Here is a 7,538-nt window from a genome sequence, read left to right as displayed (position 1 = left end):
GCAAAACAAACAACCCCTTTCTCAAACCCCATCGACTCCATCTTCTCCCTCACCCTCTGCAACACCACCTTACCCTGCCGCACCACCATCATCACCTCCACCTTCCTCAACTGCCACAACCATCACAACCACTCCAACCACTAAAACCCATCATCACCCTATTTCTCTAGCCATCTATTTCATCGATTTCTCACCTCACCTCTCCCTGAAACCCTAGGTGAGAAATTGATGAAATAGGTGAGTCTATAGACGTAATTGGAAGGCATGGAGAGGAGCAGGAAGAGCAGAAGAAGAGTGGGTCGAAGAGATGGAGCAATTGTCCCATCTAATTAGGTGAGAAATCAGAAACCCTAACTGCCCTGTTTTGAATTTGGGGAAAAATTGTAAACCCTAATTATGTAAATTGGGTATAAATAGGACTTGTGGGTGTTGTTGTAGAGCTATGCCTGGATTAACCAGAGCATCAGTAGAATAGTTTAAGTTTTTTTTTCAGTTTTGTTATTTCCATGAACTGTTAGCTTTGAGGGTTATCAATCTTTTCAATTCCATGATTCTCAATTCAAATGCATTGTTAATTTTAGCTGTTCAGAACTCCAACATGTATTGAATTTGATTGTGTGATTGTTACAATTTACATCAAGCTCATGTTCATGTTTATGTTATGTTTTGTTCTTATGATTTGTTCTTAGGATAGTCTCATTTTCCCTAGCCCTGCTGTGTAATAATTTGACAAAAGACTTAGAATGTTAAACAAGTTTAGGAACACTTGAACTTAGTTTAAGCTGCAACTTCATGCTGAATTCACATACCTTTGACTAGTTGTACCTTAAAAAGACAACTAGTACTTTGGAAAGAACTATAGTTGTGCTTAACATTTCAATAAGAAAATGCATAGCATGAACTAGGGTGAAATCAAACCCCTTATTTCACTGATCTTCTTAATCCACAACTTCTTTCATCTTCATTTAATTTGTTGTTTCATGTCCTGTTAGTGTCTTGTTTAATTCTGTTAGTTCATTTCACTGTTAGTTTTCATATCCTTGTTTAGTTAGTTCACAGCTTAGAAAACAGTTTAGGAAACTTCAACTTACACACCCTAGTCCCTGTGGATTCGGCCCGTATTTGCACAAGATACAACCGACACCGTGCACTTGCGGTTATAACATGTAGGCTTCCTCTTGCTCTTATTTTCTGTCCCCTTTCAAAGCCTACCAAGTTTTTGGCGCCGCTTCCGGGGATCGAACCCGGGTCACCCGCGTGACAGGCGGGAATACTTACCACTATACTACAACGACATTGAGGGCCTGTTCAAGTGGGCCAAAATTTCAAAACTCCAAAAACCAACAGTGAGCTTTACTCACCAGCAGTGGGCCTGTTTTTCAAAAACGTAGCTGGGCTTCGCAAAACCCAACAGTGGGCTTGGTCTCCTTATCCCATTAAAAACCAAATGTTTTTCTCCCATAAAAACCAAAGTTTTCCAAATGTTTCCCTAAAAACCAAAAATTTTCCAAAAAGTCCAATCCCATTAAAAACCAAATTTTCTTGTATAAAATCTAGTAGATAGTTTCTTAGTTAAATCTTTTGTTTCTTTTGTATATATAGTGTTAATCCAATATGATCTCGGCTAAAAAAATGTTGGATTTTTGCCTTGAATAATGGAGTTCTAATCTTGCTTTCGCCGAAATCGGGTATTCTCTTTCCTTTTTCTCTACTCAGCATAATCCTCTCCATATGTTGTATTATAATTCTTTACATCTTTTGAAACATTGAGGACAATGTTTAGTTTAAGTTTGGGGGTATAGAGTAGATACCACGATAACATGTTATAATTGAAAGCAGAACTCCCTCTTTTTGAAAAAATTTAAAAAATTCCAAAAAAAATTAAAAAAAATGAAAAATCATAAAAATCGAGCTCATTTACCTTGAAATGTTGACTCTTGTGCAAATATGTATTTTTATTAGGATTCTTAGTCTAGATATTTAGGCACCCCTGATTCTAGCACAATTCACATGTGATAAGAAACTTGCACGCGCACGATCTACCAATACATGTATAGCCTCGATCTTCAAGGTGTTTGATAGGAAGTTAGATTTCCAATCACTTTAGAATACTGAATGAGACTTGACTAGCTTGTTCTTTGGTTGGCTGGGATAGAAGTTGGAGGATATGTTAAGAAAAGCAACCATAGAATTTGACCGGATGCATTCGATAAGGGCCACCTCTTTCTAAGAGTCATGTAATTATGTTTTTCTTTTTGTTCATGTATCAAAAGTGTCACTATGTTGTAAAGATCAAAGTTATTTCTTCAAAAAAAAAAAAAAAAATCAAAAACAAATAAAAAAAATCAAGTATTTATTTATTCCATGTTTTGTCATGTTAAAGACAATAGTTCTCTCTTGTTCCAAAAATAAAAGAGAGTAATCAATGTAAATAAGAGTCATGTAAAGAGTCATCTTTTTTGTAAATAGTCTTGTAATAAGCAAGGAGGGTGCAGCCATCGATGTATAACGCGGGTAAACTGAAATATCACCAACTCATTGGGTGAACATTCACAATTCTCGTAAAGCCGGACAGCTAGCTTGGCTTAGAATTCGGTTCTTAGCCTAAAAACTATCTCTTGGTGATTAGTAGTCATAACTTCAGGTCATTCTAGAAACATGTGTAGATACACTTTACACTCTTATCACGTGTCTTTATTTGTTATCAGTGCTAGGATTGTGCCTTTGATAGCTAGATTGACATCTCCATTTTGCTGTGAGCTTAAACTGTCTTGCACATGTCACATTTGATGGAATATGAGCTTATATTTTGTCCTAGAACTTTGTAGGTACGTTCTAAGCAAACCTTCACGAGGCTTCACTCGTCCACTAGGGACACTTAGTGGTTTAAAAGGCTTAGTGCATACGCTAAATGCATTCGATAGACCAGCGACAGTGGTATAGGTAAGATTTCCTTAGTTTTGTTTTACTTGAGGACAAGTAAAATTCAGGTTTGGGGGTATTTGATGAGTGCTAAAAAGTGCATATTTCTATATATTTTTCTTGGCAATTAACTCATCTTTTGTGTTCTAATTCTCCATTTTAACCCATATTCTGTATTTTCATTGTTTTCAAGAATAAATATTTTTATTAACTAATTTTGAATTTTTAGGTAATAAATAAAGTTTGGATGAATAGCGGAGCGAAAAGAGCAGAAAAGTAGTGAAAAGCCGGGAGGAATTATACAAGGAAGCCGCGAAGAATGTTGTGCACAAGACCAAAAGGCTAGAAGTGGGCTTGAAGAGGAAGAATTGTTCTTAAACAAGATATGGGCTTGGCATACCCAAGGCCCAAAACCCTCACCCAAACCCATTACCAGTATCCATACCCGCATTCATCTTCAGCCGTCAGATTGGATCATCTCAGCATCCTACGGTCGCTTCATCGTCGTGCATCGAAGTCTGAAGCTCCTGTCAAACACTACAACACCTAACTCCATCTTGGACCGTCAGTTTTGATGTATTACATATCCAACGGTCGCTCCACATCCATTTACATCACATCGTTGGATCTTTCCCTCATCCTATCATCCTACGGTTTCCCTCACAAAACTCGAGATTTGATGGGTCTGCTCAACACCAAACAACCAAATACCTATACCCGCAAAACAAACAACCCTTCCTCAAACCCCATCGACTCCATCTTCTCCCTCACCCTCTGCAACACCACCTTACCCTGCCGCACCACCATCATCACCTCCACCTTCCTCAACTGCCACAACCATCACAACCACTCCAACCACTAAAACCCATCATCACCCTATTTCTCTAGCCATCTATTTCATCGATTTCACCTACCTCACCTCTCCCTGAAACCCTAGGTGAGAAATTGATGAAATAGGTGAGTCTATAGACGTAATTGGAAGGCATGGAGAGGAGCAGGAAGAGCAGAAGAAGAGTGGGTCGAAGAGATGGAGCAATTGTCCCATCTAATTAGGTGAGAAATCAGAAACCCTAACTGCCCTGTTTTGAATTTGGGGAAAAATTGTAAACCCTAATTATGTAAATTGGGTATAAATAGGACTTGTGGGTGTTGTTGTAGAGCTATCCCTGGATTAACCAGAGCATCAGTAGAATAGTTTAAGTTTTTTTTCAGTTTTGTTATTTCCATGAACTGTTAGCTTTGAGGGTTATCAATCTTTTCAATTCCATGATTCTCAATTCAAATGCATTGTTAATTTTAGCTGTTCAGAACTCCAACATGTATTGAATTTGATTGTGTGATTGTTACAATTTACATCAAGCTCATGTTCATGTTATGTTATGTTGTTCTTATGATTTGTTCTTAGGATAGTCTCATTTGCCCTAGCCCTGCTGTGTAATAATTTGACAAAAGACTTAGAATGTTAAACAAGTTTAGGAACACTTGAACTTAGTTTAAGCTGCAACTTCATGCTGAATTCACATACCTTTGACTAGTTGTACCTTAAAAAGACAACTAGTACTTTGGAAAGAACTATAGTTGTGCTTAACATTTCAATAAGAAAATGCATAGCATGAACTAGGGTGAAATCAAACCCCTTATTTCACTGATCTTCTTAATCCACAACTTCTTTCATCTTCATTTAGTTTGTTGTTTCATGTCATGTTAGTGTCTTGTTTAATTCTGTTAGTTCATTTCACTGTTAGTTTTCATATCCTTGTTTAGTTAGTTCACAGCTTAGAAAACAGTTTAGGAAACTTCAACTTACACACCCTAGTCCCTGTGGATTCGACCCGTATTTGCACAAGCTACAACCGACACCGTGCACTTGCGGTTATAACATGTAGGCTTCCTCTTGCTCTTATTTTCTGTCCCCTTTTAAAGCCTACCACTATCTAGAGTTCAAATATGCTTCGCAGTTATGTTTTCAATATGAACGACTTGAAAGATACGTTAGGGAATGAAACAGTTCAAGTCAAATATCACTAACCTCAAGTGGAAGGATGATTGTTGTCGTTGTAGCTCCTTGCTTCTTCACATCTTCAAGACTTCACAATACTTGTAATGTCTCATATCTTAATACTTTCAAGCTAACCTATACGAAGTTGACTCTAGTACATAATCAAGCGACTCTTAACATGAGTTTTGATTCACTAAAATATGACAACCAAACTTGACATACCAACGCTTGGTGGGTTTAACCGAGCCATGCTCTAACAGAAATGTAACCTCATTTAGGTTTATGTAACTGTACATAAACGTGTACCCCATGTTGGTTCACAAATAGTTAACCGAGGTTAGCCATATGATTACTCTCATATCAACCTTATTCATCTTAACCATAACTAGTTCAAATGACTCAAATGAAACTAGTTAAAGAGTTGTTCAGTTGCTATAGAAATCACAATTGAAACCAAATCGGTTTGATTCACTTGAATCAATCATGAACATTATAGCCATGGTTTGCAACGATTGCATTCCTTATGTTTTAAATGTTTAAGTTCATGAATAGACCGATTTGACAAAGTAACCAGCTTAAGTATGCATACGGGTATGCGTACTTAAGCAACCGAATTTGAGTTTGTTTAAGTTTGCAAAATCAGCAGAAATTCTCGGTTCGAAAACTTCCGCCAGTATGCGTACGGGTACGCATACTTAAGGTGACTAGTTTAGGAGTTTGTAATTCCCAAACTCAGCAGATATTTTCATTTCAAAAACTTCCGCCAGTATGCGTACGGGTACGCATACTTATCTTGTCTCCTTCACCAATATCGTATACACACATATGCATATTCTTGGTTCCCGGTTTATGGATTTATACACTAATGTGCGAACACACTATATATGCTTATATCCAAAGATGGTTACATTATCAACTCACCATTTCAATCATTGAAACATTCTTCTATGATGACAATAGCCGTTTTCACACACTATTAACATCAAAGAAATTTTCAAGATATTGAAATGTCAACATGACTTTCGTCACGAGTAAATATGAGCATGGTTAAAGCGAAATCTTGCCAACACATATTTCGAGAAATATGTAAGTGAGATATGCTCAGCTCGAAATCTCAAATGTGTATAGTAGAAAACTATATCGTAATACGACTTATGTCTCAATATAGGAGATAGTAGAAATAGACTTTCCAAGTGATAGATGAGTGCAACTACACTATCTATGTCCTAGTCTGAGACATCTATAAATAGGCTAGAAATCAAGACTTATAGTTTTGATCACTAACATTGACAAACATGCTTGAGATAGAAACGCATGCGAGTTCGACCGAGCAATGCTCTAACGATCTCCCCCTTTGTCAATTTTAGTAACAAAACTATTAACACATATGGATTACAAAATAAATAAAAATTATAGCTTCTCATCCACATGCTTGATCTCCTTGGCATCTTCAACATGACTCGAAATCTTCGTCACTTCCAAGTACTCCAATGATTCCAAATTTTGTAATTTTAGCACCATCGTTAGTTGAGATCCGTAGCTATAACAATGAGAAAACACATGCTCACAATCATTGTTATACAGTGTCATAGTATTATTACACAACATCAAAGTTCAGTTATATCACACCTTTGACAATAACACTATGGTGATATGTATCACTCCCCCTTAGTCAATACTTCATCTCAACATCAAAACCACTCCCCCTTACATAATGATCCGTAAACCATCTGTATTTGTAGTGTGAACTACACATTAATTCTCCCCCTTTTTGTCAACAAAATTGGCAAAGGTACGAAAATTAGTGGGATCCTAATGAAATTTACACGAAGATGCTTCATGACTAAAGGTGTATTAACATACCAACAAATTTAGATGCAATCATATAGCCGAAGCTAAATGCATTCATCAAGGAGTTTATAAAGATACAAGAAAACCCTTATAATATTTCATATCCGCACTCCCCACAAAGATTTGTAAATTAAGCACAAGTTCAAAAGAACTCTCCCCCATAAAATATCATTCCCGAATGAACAACAAAGGCGACCTTACTTTCACAAGAATAGAAGGATTTCTTTTGGATAACTCAAATCACATGAAAACATGAATTTGAATCCAAAATATTCAATTGAATTATTCACGAGAGAACCCATGATTAATCCAATCGAAAATCACAACTAAATTAACCACAAGAAAACCCATGATTAATTCAATCGAAATACATAACTAAACTAACCACAACGTAATCAATTTAATTGGTCATGCTTGACATAAGAGAACTTACGGAGCAACAACTAAATTAACCATACGAGTATGATCAATACAGTTGGTCATGCTCAAACATAATGAACCTTACGAAGCAACACAGTATATGCACAAAAATGTGGATCGGAGAAGACCAATACTGCGGAATAAATAAGGATTCATTCTATTTTCCATCACTATTTGCACAATGACATATAATAGACTTAATCCCTGTAAGCAAAAGTTTAATCCTTTCTTCCATCAAAAACATGACATAAAAGGCTTTAACTTTTGTTATGTCAAAAATTCATTCTATCTTCTATCAATACATTCATACTGACATAATAGTGATAACTTTTGAACAAGTATGGGA

General features: G+C 36.4%; 1 non-coding gene across 1 annotated transcript; it reads right to left on the bottom strand.

Annotated features, from left to right (window-relative positions):
- Positions 1–1,223: 1,223 nt before the first annotated feature.
- TRNAD-GUC lies at positions 1,224–1,295 on the bottom strand. The gene has a single exon. It is a non-coding gene; the product is annotated as a tRNA-Asp (tRNA).
- Positions 1,296–7,538: the final 6,243 nt, after the last annotated feature.

This window comes from Papaver somniferum, chromosome 5 (genome assembly GCF_003573695.1).
Source record: "Papaver somniferum cultivar HN1 chromosome 5, ASM357369v1, whole genome shotgun sequence".
NCBI classification, from domain to species: Eukaryota; Viridiplantae; Streptophyta; class Magnoliopsida; order Ranunculales; family Papaveraceae; genus Papaver; species Papaver somniferum.
This window is presented reverse-complemented; position numbering and strand designations above follow the sequence as displayed.